The sequence below is a fragment of the Panthera onca genome, chromosome D3 (genome assembly GCF_046562875.1).
Source record: "Panthera onca isolate mPanOnc1 chromosome D3, mPanOnc1 haplotype 2, whole genome shotgun sequence".
In the NCBI taxonomy this organism is placed as follows: domain Eukaryota; kingdom Metazoa; phylum Chordata; class Mammalia; order Carnivora; family Felidae; genus Panthera; species Panthera onca.
This window is the reverse complement of record NC_138350.1, coordinates 31,825,241-31,847,032: the sequence shown is the minus strand read 5'-3', so window position 1 is coordinate 31,847,032 and position 21,792 is coordinate 31,825,241. Positions and strand designations below refer to the sequence as shown.

The following is a 21,792-nucleotide window of genomic DNA, read 5'->3' as shown; positions in this document are numbered from 1 at the left end:
TACAGGTAATTCTTCCTTGTGTCTCTTCCACGTTCCCAACAAACAGCACTCCTGCATATAAGCAGAAGTCAGCCAGAATGCCCTAACAGATCATGTTTAAGTCCCTGTTAGTAGTCGATGCCAGTAAGCTAAGGAGCTGTCAGATGTTACTCCGGGGGGGGGTGGGGGTGTTCTACTGTGGGTCTTGAATGAGCCCAGAGGGACCCAGAAGCTTCAGAACCTAAAGTTCTGGAGGGCTTCAGCCAGTGCTTATAGCCTTTTAAAGAAACAAAAACGAAAAAACAAAACAGCCCCCACAAAACTGCTTAAAAACCGCACTAGTGGACCACGTCTTCAGTTCCTAATGTCACCCAGGTTGTCAGTTGGGACCCACAGTTGTGAGTGGCAGGATGCTGACCCAGGCCACTGGGTGGCTTTAGCTGCAGGCGCTGGGGAGTGCAGGCCCCCAAGTAAGGTAGCCAGGGATCCGTCTTTCCATCTCTCTTTTTTTTTTTTAATTTTAATTTTTGAGAGAGAAAGACACAGAGCAGTGAGTGGGGGAGGGGCAGAGAGAGAGAGAGAGAGAGAGAGAGAGAGAGAATCCAAAGCAGGCTTCAGGCTCTGAGCTGTCAGCACAGAGCCCAATGTGGGGCTGGAACCCATGAACTGTGAGATCATGACCTGAGGCCGGTCGGGACACTTAACCGACTGAGCGACCTCAGGCTCCCCTGTCTTTCCATCTCTTGGTCCTGCTTTCCTCTGGGTTGGTATCATCTCCAGGCCAGCCCTCATATGAAAGTGAGATGCCAGCCCCACAGCAGGAAGTCCTGGGGTTGCATCCTGGGGAGAGGGTGTGCCACACAGGGCCACGGACCTGGTCCTGCAGACAGGGAAGGATCAGCCCCAGCCACACACATGGGGTGAGGACAGTGTGCCCCCCCAAAGGAAACGGGGGAGCTTCCACTAGAATAAGGGGCAGCACGATTTGTCTCCTAAGACTCCGGGAGACAAATGTACTCCTACTCAGATTTGTGAATTTCCTTTTAGGAAATGTTAGCGCGGAGGCCTCTCTCCTCTCCTGGCTGACCGTTCAGGCACGGTGAAAAGTCACTGCAGCGGAGAGGGCCCCACACCATCCGTGGGGCTCCTGCCCACTGCCCAGGCCTTCTGGGGGGCGGGGGGTGGGGGGGCTCGGCCTTCCCTCCCTTCACACGCAGGCCACAGCCCCTGCTGCAGTCCCAGAGGTCAGCTTTGCTCCGTCCTGGGTGCTCACCGGTCCAAGCTGCCTGCTGAGAGAGGCTTTCCCTGGCCCGATGAGGCAAGAGTAAAAGAGCCACACAGCATTCCTCAAAACACAGCCTCTGCCTCTAGCATTGTGACAATATAGCTATTTTAGCCCCCCTTCCCCCTGCCGTTTCTGTCGCCTTCTAGAATATGACGCTGCTGCTGTAGAAAGAGTTCCACAGAGAAGGCTCAGAGGCAGTGCCTGTGCAGTCCTTAGAAGCCTCCTCAGTAGAGCGTTTCCTATATAAGGAGGTCTCTGCCGAAAGCCCTGCCCTCCGCGGGTTGGGGCTGGGGCTGCACAGATGCTCCAGGAGGAAGGAGAGGGCCCCACAAACTGCTCACATCTCGCTGGCTCGTCCAGCCCAGTCTTTCCAGCACCTTCAGAGGAGGAGCGAGGAGGAGCGGAGCGCGGGGCCTCTCCCTGACTGAGGGCTTGCGTCACTTCCCAAGGATTCTGCAGTCCTGGAAAGCCACCGCCTGGCTTCCAAAAAAGGAATTTTCACTGAAGTGCCTGACCCTGTTGACTCAGCTGGCGCCCTCACTCGGGCGGCGTGCCCTTGTCCTCACCGGCTCCACAGGAAACCCTGGCCTGTTTTGCAGGGAGGGGAATTAAGCAAAAGGACGACTCGGAAGTGCCATCCCACCATCAAAAGGGGGATTCACTCAGAAGGACTACTTAGGGTTTGGGGGTTCTCTTCCTCTTACCCTGTGTGGTGCTTTCCGGGGATGGCCCGGGATGGGCTCTCGGGGAAGGCTCCCGGGGCCTCTAGGCTCCAATGCACAAGGCCTGTGAAGAGAGGCAAAAGCTGATTTTGCAAACATCAAAGGCTTCTGGGGCCCTTCGTGAGGCTTTTGATGGGAGAGAACCAGCAGAATAAAAACCTGCTTCCTGTCTGGGCAGGGTCCCAACAGGTGCAGCTCCCTCTGGTCTCTGGTTTGAATTAAGCAACACGCACTCCAAACTGACACTTTCCCGTTCTAATCTTAGTGTTTGCACAGCCCACATTTTGTCCGCTAGCTGGGAGAAAGGTGTGGTCCCCATGGTCAGCAGGAACGGCTATGCTGCTGGTCAGAGACACTGCTGCTGGGTTTGGGATGTCACCAAAAGCTAAGTCAAGAGCTGAATCTGCTCCAGTGGCCTGTGTCCCTTTCAAGGGCTCAGGGTCTTTCCATGTACCCTTAATTTACTGACCTAGAAGCACAGTTCGTAAAACAGGAAATCATCCCTATGAGCTCAGAGTTCATGACCTCCCATGTCTGTGTGTACCCCAATGTGTATCCGTGTGCCCCCCGTCTCAGTCACACACAGCTCCATGTCCCCACACATCCTGGCATCTCCACTGGGTAACCAGATGAGCAGGGGACAGAGGGCTTGGCATGGACTGAGAGCATTAGCATGAAATATTCCCAAAGCCATTACCTCACTGCCAGAGATGGACCCCAGTTAGAATCATCCTGCTGTGAACAGACTTCCCTAAGACTCTTTATCTGTAAAATGAGGATTAAAACGAGGTGGGCCAGGGGCACTTGGGTGGCTCCATCAGTCGAGTGTCTGACTTCGGCTCAGGTCATGATCTCACAGCTCGTGAGTTTGAGCCTCACATCGGGCTCTGTGCCGACAGCTCAGAGGCTGGAGCCTGCTTTGGATTCTGTGTCTCCCTCTCTCTCTGCCCCTTCCCTGCTCATGGTCTGTCTCTCTCCTTCAAAAATAAATAAACATTAAAAAAAATACAAAAAAATGTTTTAAAAATTTTTAAATGAGGTGGGCCAGGAAGTCCATACTCCCAGACAGGTCTTTCTTGGCACAGGTTTAAAAAAATGTTAACAGGGGCGCCTGGGTGGTTCAGTCAGTTGGGGGTCCGGCTTTGGCTGTCATGATCTCACGGTTCGTGGGTTCGGGCCCCGCATCAGGCTCCGTGCTGGTGGTGTGGAGTCTGCTTGGGATTCTCTCTCCCCGCCCCCCCCCCCGCTGATTGTTCATCACTTCTGTTCTCTCTCTCTCTCTCAAATAAATAAATAAACCTAAAAAAATAATTTAAAAAAAATGTTAACAGAGCGCCTCTCGTCAGCCTGGCACTTTCTGATTCACCATGTTTCTACTCTTCTGCCCAGCCCTGGAGAAGGTGTCTGTCGCCTGCTGGCCCCTGGACCCCAAGTCAGCGACCCTGCTATAGGCTTTGTCAGACAAGGATCTTAAAACCGGAATCCACTTCCTCCAAGGAAAGTTCTCTTCCTCCTCACCCAGCATGACAACTATATGCATTTCTTCCTACGCAGGAAAGGTGTGCACGACTACTCTCCAGAGCTGCCCCCCTCACAGAGAGAGCCACAGCCTGGCCCTACGCCTTGCCCACCTGGGGACACGGGGTTGCTCTCCTTCAGAGCCCAGACCTAGGAGAATGTGGCCTTTCTCCAGGAAGCCACGCCTGGAGTGCTCGTGGCCCACAGACAGTGACCTGCCCCCAAGTCTGAGGGGTGCTGTTCTCACTCAGCGGAGTCTCCTGTCTCAGGCTCCCAACTCCTCTGTGATAAATAAATCGTATGTGAAGAAAACTGGGGGGAACATCCCTCTCCTTCCTCTGTGAGGACTCCAGTTCCCTGTTACAACTATCTCAGTACCTACGAGGGAGCTGGAACCACCCTCACATGAACCATTGCAAACACCTGGCTTGTCCTGGGGGTCCTCCCCGAGAAAAGCACAGCTCCAAGGTGGCTCCTTCCCCGATCTCAGAGAGGGGTCAAGGTCGAAATGTGCCACTGATAGCCACCCAGCGGCACAACCGTCCCCAAACTCTTTGAGCAGGTTTAAATCCCAGGCCACAGATGAGTGGACAAGGAGGGGACCTTTTTCCCCTCAACTTTGTGGGGTGGCAAACTGGGGAGATAAACCATATACACCATTCAAATACATGTGGATTTTTATTTATTTTTTATTTTTTTAATGTTTATTTATTTTTGAGAGAGAGAGGGAGGGCCCGAGAGAGAGACAGGGAGAGATTCCAAGCAGGCTCCCCACTGTTAGCACAGAGCCTGACTCGGGACCCATGAACCATGACATCATGACCTGAGCCAAAATCAAAAGTCAGAAGCTTAACCGACTGAGCCACCCAGGTGCTCCAGAAGTGTGGATTTTTATATCTGATTGTCAATTCGCCGCTTCTTACATCAAGCCTCTATTCCACTGAGTGGTCCGCCCCCCCTCCCCCCCACCTCACGCCCAAGGAGTGCCAGATGCTCTCGGGGGGTAATATGTCAAGGCACCATACTGGGTTGTGTCCCACCCAGGCCTCCCCCCAAGGTGCCCACTGGCTGCGGTCTTTGGAGCTCAGCCTGTGAAGGTCATACTGAATCTCCCCGGCCTCTCCTGCTCAGAAACAGGTCCTCCCTGGCCCGGCCAGACATGAGGGCCCCCCACCCATACAACTGTGGTGTTGAGGCTCCTGTTGAGGCTCCTTGTCCTGCCAGGCAAGGACAGCTGCAAGGTGTGCTGGCTTCCCGGCTCCACCAGGAGGGGGAGTACAGGTCCATGCACGGCTCAGCTCCCCAGGTCTTCTGACTCCAGGATCTAGGATCCAGGATCCAGGATCTGACCCTTCCTAAAAGCACTCCATCTTTTCTAAGTGAACCCAGCCTCTTCTTCTAGTACTTCCTTAGCAGAGCAAAGACCAGACTACAGACTGGGCACTCCCTCCCGGGGGAGGTTGGAGGGAGGGTGGTTGTACATGCAGAAAAACTATCCTTGAAATCACTACCTTGGTCACAAATGCTGTGCCCCACACTTTCCTTGTCTACCTGGACATGATCCACAGGAAATCAACGAGGGGACAACCGTCGTGGGAAGGCATTCAAGCCTGCCAACAGCTGCCTCACTGATGTAGAGTTAGTCTTCAAACAAACAACATGAAACCTAAAAGGATGTTGCTTCCACTCGTTCCTGTACTTAAGTCACCTAAGGGTGATTTACCACTCCAAATGGCACTTCGCTTTAGAAGAGATTGCCTCTCTCCCCAAGGGATGAATCGTGCCCAGATGAGAGCACTTGGCTTAGGAGGACAGCTCCTGAGGGCCAAGCAGTGGCCTCAACATGAGTCACAGATGACACGGTGTCATGCGTGTGTGCAGAGACCCTCCCACCGCACCCAGGACGCTCGTGCTCTGTCCTCACCCTTGGTATGAACACTCTGAGGGCTCACGTCTCTCACAAAGGCAGCTCATTCTAGTTGTGGAGGGTTTTGTTAGTTTTTTGTTTTCGTTTTTAGCCAAATATCTGGGTCCCTAAAACTTCTGCCCACAGGTTCTACTTCTGCCCTCTGGAGTTATAAAGAATAAATCTTCCCTGCTTCCCCAGGCGGTGTCTTTGATCTCCGTGGACCCAGCCTGCACCCGCGGCCTGGGCCGGCTCTCCGGCCCCCCAGCACGGACCCCTCAGCCAGAAGGGAGTGCTCCTGGCGACGGCCCAGGCTCCTTCCATCAACTCGGACTTCTCTGCCAGGGTGGCTGGGGCCAGCTGGTAACAGTACAAGCTTTCGAAAGGCACAGGACGAAGGCAGATGGGGTTGGTGACTTGGGGGTCCCGGCTCAGAGTGTACTGCTCCGGAGGGGTCTGGGGCAAGCGCCAGAGCAGAGCAGCGCGGGCGAGGAGAGAGCATGCGGGGGAGAGGGCGTCTGCCGGCAGCCGGAGGAGCTTCTAGGGGCGGAGGGGGGAGGAGGAGGTGTCTCAGCCGCCAGTGCAGGAAGGATCTCTCTGGAATCCCTCCCCAGGCGACTTCTAAACCTCCGGGACAGCGAGAAGATCCCCTGCCAGGCTCCCCCGGGTCCTGGGACCCTGGAAACCTCAGCGCGGTCTTTGGAGTGTGTGTGCTTATGCAGGTGTGAATGCATGCTGTGTGCACGTTTGCGCGTGTGTGCTCACGAGTGCTGTGTGGGCATGTGCATACTGTGTACATGTGCGCATGCTGTTAACACGTATGTGTGTGCCTGTCGTGTGTGTCTGTGCCCCTGTGTTGTTAGTGGAGAGACTTGAAACTGCTGAAGAGTTCATGTAGGAGGTAGGAGGGGAGGGAAAGCCCAAAGGTCTATTCTTTTCGTTATAAACTTATTTAAATATGAACAAACACAAAATCAGATAGGAACCCTTTATTCTGATTGCTTCTGTACAAATATTTTTTTCAAACTTACATAACAAACATAAACGAAACTAGGGGAAAACACTAAATTCAACTCAACAGCATTAATTTAATGTAGATGAAGTTAAACTGCATCTTGGAATGGACCTCTGACTTGCTGTATGAGGACTTTGCGTTGCTCAGATCACTGCAAAGCTTGCCTTCCTACAATATTGTCCCACCGTCTACCAGCACCTAAAACAGCATCTTCACATAGAAAGTGCCCAAGGGGAGCCTGGTGGCTCAGCTGGTTGAGCATTGGACTCTTGATTTTGTCTCAGATCATGATCTCAGCCCCCTCCCCCCACCTCCCTCCACCATCAGGCTCTGTGCTGGCAGCATGGAGCCTGCTTGGGATGCTCTCTCTCTCAAAATAAATAAATGACTTTAAAAAAGAAAAAGACAACAGAGGTGCCTGAGTGACTCTGTCAGTTAAGCCTCCAACTCTTCTTTTTTAAGCTGCCAGCGCAGAAGCCGATGCCTCTGTGGGGCTGGAACCATGAGATCATGACCTGAGCCAAAGTCAGACACTTTAATTGTCTGAGCCACCCAGGTGCCCCTGAGCCTCCAACTCTTGATCTTGGCTCAGGTCATGATCTCACGGTTTGTGATTTCAAGCCCCATATAGGGCTCTGTGCTGACAGCATGGAGCCTGCTTGGGATTCTCTCTCCCTGTCTCTCTGCCCCTCCCCTGCTCTATATTAATAAATAAATAAATAACTTAAAAATAGACCTCAAAGTTCTAAGGGTCATCTGTCTTGTATGGTTAAAGTAACTAACATATTTAAAAATTAATTTTTAGGTGTGACAATGGTTACATTCCCAAAAAAAAACTCACTACCTTTTAGAGCTACAAACTGTAATATTTACAGACGAAGTAAATGATATCTGGGAAGTGCTTCAAGATACACGGGAGTTGGGGCACCTGGGTGGCTCAGTCGGTTAAGTGTCCGACTTCAGCTCAGGTCGTGATCTCACAGTTCGTGAGTCACATTGGGCTCTGTGTTGACAGCTTGGAGCCTGGAGCCTGCTTCAGATTCTGTGTCTCCCTCTCTCCCTACCCCTCCCCTGCCCACACTCTGTCTCTGTCTCTCTCAAATATAAATAAACATGAGCACTGGGTGCTGTATGGAAACCAATTTGACAATAAATTTCATATTAAAAAAAATAAATATAAATAAATAAATAAATGTTAAAAAATTTTTTTTAAAAAGTGATTGGAAATTATCGAAAATATTTGAAAAATTATACTACAAATTATATCACATGATTGGCAGTGTTATAATATATAGTTTTGTTTAGCTATGAATAAAAAGAAACCATTTTGTATTTTGATGGATTGATTAAAGTATTACAGTACTAGCTCTTGGCATTTTTTAATATTGTCCTGTGTTTGCCAGACATAGATGTTTTCCTCAAGACTCATACAATATATAGGTGCTAGTTCCAATTCTACTATTTTGCTAGCTGTGGTGACTTTGGGGCAGTTGATAGTGCCACAATTTACTTCGTCATCTGTAAAATGGGTATAATGCTATTTTGCCTTCCCCAGAGCACGGTTATAAGAATTGAATAAGATAATAAATGCTAAAACGGGGCAAAAATATAACCCAAACAGTAAAGTTCTATTAAATAATGGCAGGAATCTACGTAGTTCCTGGCTGTTGGGAAAAATGACAAAAATAAGAACAAAAATATCTAAGGCAGGTCGCAAGTGAGAAAAATAATTATAAAAACAAACACTCGGATTAACTCAATTGATCAGACCTGAGAAACAATTTCCTCCCTGCTGCTCTCAGAGAAGACTGCTCCCATGAGCTCCTGGGGAGATGGTTCTTTTCCTCTGTCCTGGTGCATAAGGTCTTGCTGGGCACGGGAGCCCCAGGATGGCAGACTTGGCATGCTGGCCTGGCCCCGACCCCTCTCCCAGTCGTCAAGATGAGAACATGATCAAGTAGCCACTGCCCCTTTGGCAGGACTGACCCTGCCCTACAGCCTGGAGCCACCTGTGGATGACCTACAGCCCCGAGCACAGCTGCCCAGCCAGGGGCGGCCACAGGAGCAAGAAAAGAAAAAGAAATGCCCGTGGCTCAAGCCACTGTGTTTTGGGGCTTCAGCAGCAGTAAATGCAACCCCCAGATGCCAGAGTCCAGCGCTTGTCTTGGTTGTCTGGACCCTGCGTTTCGGTGGCGGGAGCATTCTTCCTGTTCTTCAGGTGAGACAAATACGCCCTTCTTTGAGGAACAGCTGGTACCCAACTCTACAGTGTTTGCATGGAGCGGCCAAAGGTAAACTGTCCATGTGTCACATGGCCCAGGTTGGTCCAAGAAGCATCTGTGGTCCCTGCCACCTAAAAAATCCGAGAGACCAAACCAAATGGAAACAAGAGGAAGAGCGCAGGGGCAGCTGGGTCACGGCCCTCTCTGCTCCTGTGGCTGCGCCGTGATCATGTCCCCCCTTTTGTTCTGAGTAGTCATGTCAGGCAGGGCTCAAAGCAGGAAAAGCAGTCATTCTAGACAGCCCCAGCAGAAAAGGGTCTCCCACGGGGAATTAGACCCTCATGTCATCGGGATGGCTCGAGTCAGGGCTGCCTGGGCTTTGCTGCCATTGCACCTCAACATGCCCACTGGGTCCAAGGTGGGTCTTCTGGGGTCCTGCGGGGTGGTGGGAAGAGCGAGAGGGAGAGTTCCACTTCCAAACCGGGCCCCCCGGCATCTCATGGCCATTGGCCATTTGCAACCAGAGACAGGGAGGGCAAAAATTCAGTTCAATTTTCCAACCCCTTCTTCTAAAAGGAGGGTGGTTTGAAGGGCCCACATGAAGGTTTCTGCCCCTGTTGGTTCAGGCATGTTCCAAATAACTTCTTTAAATTTTTTAATGTTTTTATCATTATGAAATATTTCCCTAGTTTGAAGATAGTCGTATTTGGTTTTCGTAATACGATTCAGCCCCTCATCATCATGATTACCCTGCAGATGAGGAAGCCTAGAATCTAGAATTTAGGGGCCTTTCTCACAGTCCCACCAGTGCCAGTTCAGGGCTCCAGGCACCTTGATCCACTTCTTCCTGGATCCCAGGAGCCAGTGGATGCTTGGCATGGGGCATGGCAGGTAGCAGGCACCATAGGTGCTTGGGAAGGCAACATCCTTTACATTGAGGAGAAAGAAAGATGTACCGGAAATTCAATACACTATCTTCAAAATATCTGACTCATTTATTTTCCCACTTATCCCTGAAAAAGGCCAATTAAGCCTTTACTATAAATCTGACAAAACACACCCTTTTCTTTCTTTTCTTTCTTTTCTTTTCTTTTCTTTTTTTCTTTTCTTTTTTTTTTCTGTCTTTTAAATCAGGAAGAGGTGTATTGTCACCTGTTTGTTTAAGAAATACTTCCATATTGGGGCCGCTGGGTGGCTCGGTCGGTTGAGCAAGTTGAGCATCCGGCTCCTGATCTTGGCTCCGGTCATGATCTCACGGTTTGTGGGTTTCAGCCCCACATCAGGCTCCATGCTGACAGCGCGAAGCCTGTTTGGGATTCTCTCTTTCCCTCTCTCTGCCCCTCCCCACTCACGTGTGTGTGCTATCAAAAAATAAATAAACTTACAAAAAAGATAAATACTGGGGCGCCTGGGTGGCTCAGTCGGTTGGGCGTCCAACTTCGGCTCAGATCATGATCTCACGGTCCGTGAGTTCGAGCCCCGCTTTGGGCTCTGGGCTGACAGCTCAGATCCTGGAGCCTGTTTCGGATTCTGTGTCTCCCTCTCTCTCTGACCCTCCCCTGCTCATGCTCTGTCTCTCTGTCTCAAAAATAAATGTTTAAAAAAAAATTAACAAAAAAAAAGAGAAATACTTCCACACGAAGCTAGGTTCGTTATCCTAGGTCTAATTTGCATATGTTTCAAATTTTCTGTAATGGAAAGGGGTTTTTTATTGATTTTCAATGCTGCCTCTGTCCTAGGGCACTATGAGTGAGGCAAGCCCTTCCTCTAACCACAGATCTGACCACGGCCCTTCCCCTCCACGTTTCTGGAGAGAAGCCCCACCTGTCCCAGGCTTAGCTTTCAGTCAGGGTGGGCCACAGAGACACCCTGGGGTCTTAGTGCAACTGAAGCCCAAGGCTTTCCCACCGCGGAGCGTTCTTGCTATGCCCTCTCCTCCGATGGCCCGAGGCCAGCCAGTAGCCAAATCACCCGCACATCACACTGTGCCGTCTGCCCAGCCCTGCCGCCTGGACCCTGGCAATGGCAGGGTGGAGCTGGCCTTAGCTTGTTCTAGAAACAGAAAGGGAACCAAGAGCACCCACATCACCCCAGGCTGTGACATGAAAAAGGCATTCTTTTTCTCTTGGTATCCTCGCACCACATTTCCAGCGTCCCTACAACAACAGTCAGGGGCAGGGCTGGGCATCCTCAGCTGTCTGGGCGTCACCCACCTGCTGTGGCATTCCTCAGGCCTGTTGCTGCCTGCCAGGCCTGGCCTAGAAGGCAGATGGCTACATAAAAATAGTCGGGGAGCCCTTGAGGTGCCACTTCTCCAGCTGCTCTGTTGAGTGGAAGCCAGAGGAGACAGGGCCGGCTGCTCAGTGCATCCATGTGGTGGGTCAGTGCAGGCTCTGGTCCAGCGAGGATGCACAGGAAGGGCAGGGCCAGAGAGAAAATCTCACCCCACAAGGCAAGCCTCGTGACCCCCCGCTATCCCTGGAATAAGCACTGGACAAAATAATACTTTCTGTTTCATCAGTTTCCAATCAATTCTACTGCAGTTGAAACAGTTCTGGTGCATTATGCCAGTGTAAATACAGCCACTGATTCCGGGCCCCATTTCTTCTTTAAGAATAGGATCTAGGGGCACCCAGGTGGCTCGGTTGGTTATGTCACTGACTTCAGCTCAGGCCATGATCTCACAGTTCATGAGTTCGAGCCCTGCATCGGGCTCTGTGCTGACAGCTCAGAGCCTGGAGCCTGCTTCGGATTCTGTGTCTCCCTCTCTCTGCCTCTCCCTCTCTCTCTCTCTCTCTCTCTCTCTCTCTCTCAAAAATAAAATAAAACATTTTTTTAAAAAGCTAGAATCTAGGCAATGGGGAGTCACTAATCAGCAGGCATAAAGTGTCAGTTGAGCAAGATGAGTCAGTTCCAGACATCTGCTGTACAACCTTGTATCTACAGTCAATAAATGATACAGTGTATGCTTTGCAAAGAGGGTAGATCTCACGTGAAGTGTTCTCCCTACAATATAGTAGAACTTAAAAGAAGACAAGAAAAAGCAACAGCTAGAGTCTAAGAAGAAGCCCGAGGCCAGGACAAGTTACTTGGCCTCTCTCAGATTTGGTTTCCTCATCTGTAAGAGAGTTAACAATACCTGCCTGGGGAAGGACAATCCTTTTACATGAAATGCATTGAATAAAGCACGGTGCTCCCTGCCTGGAGCACCGGGGACACAGCATCAGATGGCTTGATCTCTCCCGATTAAGTGAATGAGCCATATAGCCTATACTTGGCAGTTAGTCACAGATACACTTTGGTAGGGATAGAACAGAACCAGGAGACGAGCTGTCAGGGTGAGTGGAGAGTGACGCTTTCTGAATCACCAGGCCAGGCCAGCTGAGAATCGAGGGACGGGCTGCCACAAAATTCCTGAGAACAGCTGAGGCAGCTGGGAGCTGGTGGGCTCCCGTTTGAACTGAGCTGAACTCTCCAAATAGCCTTCTCTTCCCCTAGACAAGGAACAATAAGAACGGCCCATTGCTTTGGTCCGGAAGTTCAGGGTTTGCAGGCATCTTCACGTACCTCACCTTGGGTGCTCCCAGGAAGCCTATCAGGTGGAAGGGCTCACCCCATCCCAGAGCCCTGGAGCAGTGACCACAGGGCTTGTGGGAAGGCAGAGGGCTGGACCCCGCTGCCCCACCTTCCCAGACACCCACCACCTAGATGGAAATTCAGCTCCTAACCAGAGCGGCAGGGATGACTAGCAACAAAACTCAGGCAAAAACTCACTGATCAGAATCAGCTGTGAACCGTTATGACTCTTTTTAAATGTTTATTTTTGAGACAGAGAGAGTGCACATGTGTGCGCGTGCATGAGCAGGGGAAGTAAAGTGAGAGAGAGGGACAGAGGATCTGAAGCAGGTTCTGCAGTGATAGCACAGAGCCCCATGCAGGGCTGTGAGATCATGACCTGAGCTGAAGTTGGACACTCAACCGATGACCCACCCAGGCACCCCTTGACTCTGGTTTTAAAATGCCATCTCGGGGCACCTGGGTGGCTCTTGATTTTGGCCCAGGTCATGATCTCACAGTTTCTGGGTTCAAGCCCCACATCAGGCTCTGTGCTGACAGTGCAGAGCCTGCTTGGGATTCTCTGTCTCTCTCTCTCCCTCCAACTCTCTCTCTCTCTCTCTCTCTCTCTCAAAGTAAGTAAACTTCAAAAGAATAAAATGCCACCTGAATTTGTATTTGGTTCTGAGAAAACCCTGGTGGAAACCTCTTTGTTTAGGGAGGCATTACTATATTCTTCACGATTTCCTGTCATGACATTCTGAGTCCTCCCTTCAGAATAGGAAAGTCCTCTGCACTGGAAATTTTCTTACACTCTTATTTTCTTCATTTACCATCACTTACTGGCTGCATTTGCATGTTAAGTAGTATGCTGAGTATTGCGGACACCAGATAGGAGGTCTAGTCTCTAATCTTGGGAACCTACAGTCTGGTCCAGGAGGTAAGACTGCTAAATGTGGAACACCTGGACAATCTGGTCATGGGGACATTCAATGAGCACACAACACTGGCCCTGGTGCAGACTGGAAGTTCATGACATGCCTGTGTGGCGATGTCATGTCCAACGGGAATCTGGGACCAGAAGAAAAACACATCATATTATTCCAGCCTGGAGATGGGGACGATGCACATTAAGTTAATCCATCCCACAGGGGTAAATAACAAAAACCTGAACGTTCCCGTGTGTGCTTCTAGTTGTGAAAATGCAGTCGAGGTTTAAATATCTTTGCTGGCACCATGTCATTATGTAACAGCTGAGTTAGTGAGAGGAAGGGCTGGGGAAAAAAAGATGAACAGGTCCAAACAATCCGGACCCATCCTGGCGCAGGGAGAGGCAAGCTGACACATGCCAGGAGGAGGTGAGGGAAATGGCCTGAGGGCCTCTGACAGAGGTGACAAGCAGAAGTCCCAAAGGTGGCTGGAGCACATTGTCGGGGCTTCCAAGCAGAAGACACAGGTGTAAATCAGACCAACAAACAGAGGTGACGCTGAAGGGAACAAGAAACAAGCAGCAGGCACTGCAGGGGGAGAGTCTCAACTCCTCAGGAGGCTTGGGCTGCAGAGAGAAAGCTCAGAGGCTCAGGCTAGGGGGACTCACAGCAGTGTCCAAATCACGGGGAGACAAAATTCCGTGGCTGAGCCAAAGGTCAAGGCTCAGGGCGGGGATAAATTCAATCTTTTTCCAGGAATCAACGGACGCAAGTTTAGGCCCATAAGATTTTTATCACAAAAAATGTATCCTGGCATGCATACAAATGCTCATTGGATTCATTACAAACAAGATGCTAGAAACTATGGGTCAACCTCAGGAGGAGAAGCCGGAGGTCTCAGGAGGTCCCCAGGAAATCCCACTCCTTGGGACTTGGAGCTCTTTGCCCCAAAGCTAGGTTGCACCATGGTGGTCATCTTCATTACTGGGGACTCCCAGCCTTTCTGGAAGACCCCTCATCTCATTAGAATGGGCCCTTTGAGTCCTGACCATCTAGCCGATCATTCTCATGCTTTCTGGTGGGGGGGAGGGGGTGTCTGATCTGCCTGTACAAGTAAGTCTTGTTGCAATTCTCCTTTCAGTGATGTCTCCCCCAGACCTGCCCTCTCACACTTCTGGGCAGACTCATTCATTCACTTCCATCACTTTCTTCCTTCATATTAACATGAAACATATTGTGCCAAGTCATTGAATAGTAAGAATTATGGCCATCATTATTTGTTCCCAGCACGTCACATCAGTATAATTGTTACTTCTTTGTCTGCTGCAGAGGTTACTAATACTTCATGACGATTACAGTCAGAATCTATAGCACAGTGTCTGGGATGTAGTAAGCATGTGACATTTGTTGAAGTAAAAGAGTGAGTAAATCAATGAATCATCAACACTCAAAATAGCATCCTACGACAGAACCAGACAATAGACTGATATGGCTGTGACCTTGGAGCTTTGATACCCCAGGCCCTGCCAGGGAGCAGGTCCAGCAGGGCAGAGGGAGAGCCCAGGGAGAGACAGGCGTGGGTGCTTCCACTGGTAGATACATCAGTGGAAATGCGTGGCCCGTTTTCTCTGTTTCTCCTTCTCCTTTTACCCATGAAAGTCTGTCTGCCAGTCTGTCTCCTCCCGTTTGTCCTCTTCCTGCCCTCTCTTTCCCCTTACTAACACATAGAATTCAACACTTACTGTTATATCACTAGGTAAATATTTGTTTGATTTTAAACAAAAAGTAATTATTTCTCTCTCTCTCTCTCTCTCTCTCTCTCACACACACACACACACACACACACACACACACACATCCTTTCAAATCACATAATCACTTAAATCAATTTGTAGGGGCACCTGGGTGGCTGTTAAGTGGTTGTTAAGTGTCCAACTCTTGATTTCGGTTCAGGTCATGATTTCGCAGTACCTGAATTTGAGCCCCACATCAGGCTCTGCACTGACTGTGGAACCTGCTTTGGATTCTCTCTCTCCCTTTCTCTCTGCAACCCCCACCCCTTCTCTCTCTCAAAATAAATAAAATACACTTTAAAAAACTATAAAAATGTTTTGTAAAATCAATTTCTATTTTACTCAGTCCAAACTTAATTTTTTATAGCCCTATGACTGCAACAAAACAAGGTTGTCTTCCGCAACTCTAGGGCTGAGAGATTAATCGTTTATAAGGTACCTACTTTAAGCCAAACATGCTGAGTGCGTGTTGTATGGCAGACGTCAAATGAAAAGAACCTTTTCATTCCCAACACACAATGTGCCCAACAATCCTGTAAGACTGGAATTATATCCCCCGTTTCCCCATGTGGCAGAGCTGAAATTAAACCCTCTGACCAATCTCCAAGCTCCATGATGCACTAGTGCAAGTCACTTCACTTTATTTTTTTTTTTTAATTTTTTAAATGTTTATTTATTTTTGAGACAGAGAGAGACAGAGCATGAACGGGGGAGGGGCAGAGAGAGAGGGAGACACAGAATCGGAAGCAGGCTCCAGGCTCTGAGCCATCAGCCCAGAGCCTGACGCGGGGCTCGAACTCACGAACCGTGAGATCGTGACCTGAGCCGAAGTCGGACGCTCAACCGACTGAGCCACCCAGGCGCCCCTCACTTCACTTTATTAGCCGGAGAGTTGGGTGCTCTAACATTCCCAAGGAAAGGACACTGCAGAAGTCACATAGAAATGGAAAGAAAACTCTTTGCAAATGAAGTCCCAGGAGGAAGGGGAGAGTAAAGTGACCTGGTGGGGTCTATAGAGTTGTGTCAGGGAAGCTTCCTTCACCCCAGGGCAGACTCCAGACAGACCCTCAATGGCATTCAGGGGGTGGGGCTCCCAGGGATCCCACCTCTCTAAACGGGGCAGGGCCCCACACCTTCATTCACACACACCAGACCTCAAGTCTCTGCCAGGTGCGCCTCTAAAGCATCTCTTCTTTAAGGGAAAAGCACAGGTTTTGTCTCTCTCTCAAAGAATTCCAGGCATCCCGGGACTGGGAGAGGAGGTTTGGGGGCTCGTGAGGGTCTCCCTCCTCCACTAAGAGATTCTCACCCTCAGGTTGCAATGAGCTCTTCTTCCCTGCAGGGAGACTCTCTGGGCCTCTCTTCTGGATAGAGGACTGACAACATGGATCTAAAGCCTTGTAATCATAGCATTTGATCCAGCAATTGCGCTTTTAGGAACAAATCTTCAATTCTAAATTCAAAAATATTGCACGCACAAAGATGTCTGTTGAAGCATTATTGAGAGTAGTGGAAAACAGGAAACGACCCAAATAGCCAAACAGAAGGGAATAATTGGAAGAATAATTAGAATAATAATTAGAATACCCTATAAGATGTTGCGCAGTTAGTAAGGATGGTTTTATGAGGCAACATACAAACATGAAGAAGCTACGTTTACAAAGTTCATTGTTTTAAAGCACACAGGCAACGTGAACCTAATGAAGTTTAAGAAAACTAGTTGTAGAATAAAACATTGCCAGGAAAGGTTGCTGGAAGGGAGGTGGGCAGGGGATGGGCTAAATGGGTGATGGGCATTAAGGAGGGCACTTGTTGGGATGAGCACTGGGTGCTGTATATAAGTGATGAATCACTGGGTTCTACTCCTGAAACTAATATTACACTATATGTTAACTAAAAAAAAAAAAACAAACAAAAAACAAGACTGCCAGGAAATGTGTCAAAATGTCAATTAATTAATTAACTAATTAATGGTGTTTGGGGGGTGGATTTTGTCTTTTGTTCACTTTTCAGTCTTTTCCAAGTTTTGTCAAGTTTGTCTATTACTACCCCACCCCTTTTTAAAATTGTGGTTTAAAGAAAGTGCTTAACATGCAATGTACCACCTTCACCCTTGTTAAGCATACAATTCAGCAGCATTCAGGACATTCACAATGTCATGGGACAACTCTTCAGAATTTCCATCTTGCAAAACTCATCTACTAGTTTTTAATGGAAAAATAACATAAAGATTATTTTTAAAAATATAAATTGCCCAAGACTAGTCCTGAAAATTGCCGCGCTTCAGCTGGTTTTAAAAATCCCTAGATGGGAAATACAAATCAAAACCACACTCAGATATCACCTCACGCCAGTCAGAGTGGCCAAAATGAACAAATCAGGAGACTATAGATGCTGGAGAGGATGTGGAGAAACGGGAACCCTCTTGCACTGTTGGTGGGAATGCAAATTGGTGCAGCCACTCTGGAAAGCAGTGTGGAGGTTCCTCAGAAAATTAAAAATAGACCTACCTTATGACCCAGCAATAGCACTGCTAGGAATTTACCCAAGGGATACAGGAGTAGTGATGCATAGGGGCACTTGTACCCCAATGTTTATAGCAGCACTCTCAACAATAGCCAAATTATGGAAAGAGCCTAAATGTCCATCAACTGATGAATCGGCAAAGAAATTGTGGTTTATATACACAATGGAGTACTACATGGCGATGAGAAAGAACGAAATATGGCCCTATGTAGCAACGTGGATGGAACTGGAGAGTGTGATGCTAAGTGAAATAAGCCATACAGAGAAAGACAGATACCATATGGTTTCACTCTTATGTGCATCCTGAGAAACTTAACAGAAACCCGTGGGGGAGGGGAAGGAAAAAAAAAAAAAAGAGGTTAGAGTGGGAGAGAGCCAAAGCATAGGAGACTGTTAAAAACTGAGAACAAACTGAGGGTTGATGGGGGGTGGGAGGGAGGGGAGGGTGGGGGATGGGTATTGAGGAGGGCACCTTTTGGGATGAGCACTGGGTGTTGTATGGAAACCAATTTGACAACAAATTTCATATATTGAAAAAAAAATTAAAAAAATAAAAATAAAAATCCCTAGATGGGGCGCCTAGGTGGCTCAGTCAGTTAATCATCTGACTTCAGCTCAGGTCATGATCTCACCACTCCCTCATGAGTTGGAGCCCTGCATAGGGCTCAGTGCTGATAGCTGGGAGCCTGAAGCCTGCTTCAGATTCTGTGTCTCCCTCTCTCTCTGCCCCTCCCCCACTCACACTTTGTTTCTCTCTCTCTCTCTCTAAAAAATAAATTTAAAAAATTTTTTAAAAATCCCTGATGAAGGCAACTTTCGTTACTTCCCCTTGCCTCCAGCCTAAGTCACCTGGCTGGGATATTCCAGAACCCCTTCTCCTGGGCAGCTCCCCATGAGGGCCTCTGCCTCCTCCCAGCACTTCTCTTCCCTCCTCCACAGTGCTGGGCTGATTGCTGTGGCCTCAGCCCCTAACCCCACACACCCTGCAGTGTATGTGTGTATGCAAGATAAGGGGCCAGGGTGAGGGAGAGTGAGCGGGGAGGTCCCATGAGTGTGGCCTTGGGGTCCTGGGGGAGCCCTAGATGTTTGCACTCAAGATCTTTGCATCTGGTCACTCCACCCCCCACTCATGTTGCTGAGGAAGTAGCTGAGGCTTCCAGATCCCAGGGTCAGATCCCAGAGTTCTGTCACCTCACACAGAGCCCTTCCTTCTAGAACATACTGAAGACTTATATTGTGCACAGTAGCAGGGAAAATGGTCAGTGTTAGAGCTGATTCCATGACTGGGAAAATAGCAAAGTTAGGTTGGCCTGGGTAAAGCCATTTGACTACAGCAAGACATGCTGTCCATTTTTACCTCATTGTCACACAACATGGCAACAATTCCACTCCCATCAGATAGATGTCACATCATGTTTGTTATACAGTTGATTTACTACACTCAGTTCTGTGCACGAATGTCTATTCTTCATTGTGTGCTTCATGGATATACGCTCACTGCTTTCTTAGAAATAGATGAAATGGGACAATGAGGTCGCATTTTGATCAGCTGGCTCTTGAATGCTTCAAGTTAGGACAGGTATTGATCAGTTACAAGAAGTGAGAGCTACAAGGGAATTTTAAGATTATCTGGTCTTACTCTCTCCCTGGCTAGTGAGGAAACAGATTTTATGTAAACCTGGAACTTCCAGGATGCAGGGTTAAGAGTCACAGTTAACTTTCCGATCCACGTCCCATGTAGAACAGAACAGGCAGCCCCATACCACATGCTGTTCCTGTCACACTCCAGGGAATTAGTGATTCCATAAAAACAAAGATATCCTCTAATCACACATCCCAAACCTGTCTCCTCTAGCAAAGGTATATAAAACAGGATCTTTATCTTCGTTCCCAACCCAACACAAAAGCGGCCAGAGGGGGAGTGTGGGTGGGTGTGCCCCGTTATCTGATCACCATTGTCCAGATGAACTCACAGAAACTCAAAGGGGGGTTGGGGAGGGGGCTGCAGGTGAGAGTTGGGCCCAGCCTTCTCAGTTCTTTGGCCCTTGGCTTATCCATCTGCCTAGAGCTGTCAGGCAGCTTTAGCAGCTTACTGGCTCCCAAACCAGCATGGCACCCGGAACACGTTTATGTTGGTGGGATTGGATTAGATCCAAAGGACCTGTGCCCCTAACTGCCCAGTCAACATTGCGGGGGCACCCCAGAGCTCTAGAATGAATGGGGATTCACATCTTCTCTCTCTCATCACACTTGACTTAGATTGGGTTAGAGAGACTGTGCCGTTTTCAAAGAACTGTAGCCTTTGGCAGCCCTTCCTGGAGGTCTGCTTCCTCTCTTAGAGGCCCTTTTTCTCAGCCACATGGAACTTTGTACTCATCCATCCCTTCTGTGTGCCCATGAAGGGAAAACAGCTGCCTATCATACCTTTGGAGGCAGCTTTTTACCAATGGAAACTGAGACTGTAGCCAAGACGTCTGTGTCCTCTGTTCACTAGACTATTTCATTCACCGTTCCTTCCTGGCCACCATCACTGCATCTGAGAAGCTTACCAACCTGTGGGAGAGTTGAGAAGATAATACAATAATAAAATAACACCTATTGTTAACATGTTGCCACACACAAGAGGGTCCAGGCCTTGGGCTGCACCTCTTCCTGCATGGCCCCTGGGTGCCCACTCAGGGCCCAGACCACTGCTTCAGCACCCAGGATGGGAGGATGCCCTTTGCAAACATCCCAACCTGCTTCCAGGATTCCCACCCCCCATGGTTGACAGGGACATTGATGTGTAAGAAGGAGTGGCCCAGGGATGGCTGTGTGGGGGTTGGGGGGACTGGGGTGTTCACAGGAGCACAGGAGACTCTTCCCAGTGTGGGATGGAGGTGGAAGGGGAGGGGGGGGGGGCAAACTGAAAGTTAGGGCTAGAGGCTGGAGGCTGCAGGCTGGGAGCGTTTACTTGGAGTCAATAATTCAATTGGGCAATGACAACAAGCAGCCTAAATAGGTGCTGACTACTCAGGAGAGGACAGCCGGCTCATCTCAGGCTTAACGTTTGATGACAGAGTGTGGGCAAGGCTGTGAGCCCCTCACTTGCTTTCCTGGCATTGCAGAGGGTGAGGGAGAGGGTCAGGGCCAGAGACCCCAAGGTTAAAGAAGTTAATCCTTAAAACTGGAAACATTTGTAAAACTCCAAAAAAAAAAAAAAAAGTTTAAAGTTCTCTACCTCTTTCCAAGCACAGACCCACATTAGGACTTTCCCAAAGTGTTCATATATCTAAAAAGAAACTGCTGGTGCGGGTAAAAGAGCATTGTTGCTTCCTCTTTGTGTGGCATTTCCATTTGGCCTGGGAGGGGGTCCAGTCCAGGCCTTCCGGAGTCTCCCTACCTAAACTGCTCACACAGGGAAACTCATGCAAAAGTCTCTGGTGGATGTACATTCCAACTGAAGGTGCCACAGAATCAGAGTCCCTCGGATAATCCTTTCATTTTCCACATGAATAAACTGAAGCCCAGAGAATTTGAGTGAACACAAAGCTAATTGGAAACGGAACCGGAATTGAAATCCAAGTCAACCTGACTCACGCCGGTAGTCACTCCTTTCTACCACACAAGACCGCCTGGAAGAGGAAGGATAGCACCCCAAGCGCCTAATTCACGCCCAGAAGTAACCTTGATTCCCCAAGGGAATATGCTGAGTATCTGCTGCCCGGGCACAGGAGTGAGTGAGCCCTGCCAGCTGGAACTGTCCATAGGAAAGGACTGGAGAGAGTTCTAGGTGTGGGTGTAGGTGGTGAGCATGCAGCAGAGGGGCCCAGGCTGGGTGGGGCAGACACTGGGGGGAGGGGAAGAACCAGGCAGTTGAGCAAGGAGGCTAGGGGCCAGAGCCTAGAGAACCCGGATGGCAGCCCCTAACAAGTGGGGACTGTTACCTGCTGGAGGGTGTGAAGGAAACAGGTGCCCAGGGCGGGGGCTGTCCAGCAAACACTGGGAAGCAGGAGGAGCAGAGTTCAAAGACAGGTCAGGGCTGCACCAGGTTATGAAAGAAATATGGAGCCATGCCTTGCATAGAGAGTTGTCTCCTAGTCCCCAGAGAGGGCTTGGTTCATTTGGTTGGAAATCTGCCTGCCTTCTGGTGGCCCCTTGAGGATGGAGAAGAGAGACCTGTATGATTAAACATTCCTTCTAACGTCCTCACTCCTCCAGAGCTGCGTTTACTCAAAGAACATCCGCAAAGGCACACCTCCGTCCCAACAGCAGAAGGCAGTCCATGGCACCCAGGAATAGAGAAGGCTACGGAGCCGGCAGGGGTAGAACCTGGCCCTCTACGCTCTCCTGGGGCCAAAGA

General features: G+C 49.4%; 1 long non-coding RNA gene across 1 annotated transcript; it reads right to left on the bottom strand.

The window, feature by feature from the left end:
• Positions 1-1,463: 1,463 nt before the first annotated feature.
• LOC132665739 (uncharacterized) lies at positions 1,464-21,652 on the bottom strand. The gene is made up of 3 exons (XR_009604236.3): positions 21,377-21,652; positions 19,875-20,003; positions 1,464-2,050 (listed from the first exon to the last, which is right to left on the bottom strand). It is a non-coding gene; the product is annotated as an uncharacterized LOC132665739 (long non-coding RNA).
• Between the last annotated feature and the right edge of the window lie 140 nt (positions 21,653-21,792).